Source organism: Dromiciops gliroides, chromosome 1, assembly GCF_019393635.1.
Source record: "Dromiciops gliroides isolate mDroGli1 chromosome 1, mDroGli1.pri, whole genome shotgun sequence".
Classification (NCBI taxonomy): Eukaryota; Metazoa; Chordata; class Mammalia; order Microbiotheria; family Microbiotheriidae; genus Dromiciops; species Dromiciops gliroides.
In genome coordinates, this window is record NC_057861.1 from 706314191 (window position 1) to 706315381 (window position 1191).

Genomic DNA, 1191 nt, shown 5'->3' on the forward strand with positions numbered 1-1191 from the left:
ATCTCTTCTGTCACCTCATCCTAATGGTTTAGTAATTGTTATATTGTTGGAAACTTGACTCTAGCTACTTTCCTTGTAAAGGCTATGTTCATTCTTTTTGAAGGAAGAGCATTCCTGGATTACTTGTATGAGTTGGTGCCTACCCTGGTATGTGTGTGACTGCGGAGGCAAACGTATGGTTGTGTTGCTCTGGATGACTGGGTAGGGGGGGAGAGGGTGATAGCACTGGGGTTGTAGAATGATTTCCAGACATTTCGAATTGTTGATGTTAAACCTAAAGATACTTCTTTCTGATCAGAACCAAATTGGTATGTGTTCAGCACATTCTAGCAAGAAAGCTGCTCAAAAAGGGTGAGAAGTAAGCCACACCTCCATTTGGGGGGATCGGGGTTCCTTCTCCCCCCTGTACCCCAAGCCGAGAGACAATCTGAAGTTTAAGAAGACAATTCGGATGGGTCTTCTTGTTAATCTCTTGATGTTGAACACAATTCCATGGAGGTCGTCCTCTCTGTGTTTTGGTTGTGTTGCCAGTCGTGCGTGTCTGCAGGGCACAGTTGGATGAAATGCTGAATTCTGTTTGTTGTTGCACTGGGTCCTAAAAGGAGCTGCCTCCCAGTTTGGAAAAAAAAATATGCATTAAATAACCAAATCGAACATTATTGTGATAAAACAAGCCCAGGTGGGTAGAGCTGTGGTTGCCCCTTCTCCCTAATGGAACTGGGATTTCTGAATGTGGCTCTAACTGAGTTAAAATGTGTCTGTCTGTGTGTTGTGTGTGCCGGGTGGTACCGTAGTAGGCATTGACTACTAGACAGTAAGTGTGTTTTTTCAAATTGTAAAAGAACAAAAACTCACTTGCACGGGTTGAAGAGTTCAGAAATGACACTTGTGAACGTAACACTGTAGTTGCTAGATCTTAAGCTGCTAATTGTTGAGAGAGATTTACATTTATGTTTTGTCTGATTGCTGCAGGTTTCTTGGCAGCACTTTTACTGTATATAAAAATTTAAATAAAGACCTCAACTATTAACATGATGGTCTGACTCCTATTTGTCTGGCTTTTTGTTGTGGTGGTTGTACTTTCAGTTGTCAAAGCTCCCTGAAAATGAGACACTAGTAAAAAGTGGGTAAGTGAAAACTGCATATTTGTACTTTTTTAACAAGTCAGTCTCTTCCAGCTGCATCATATCA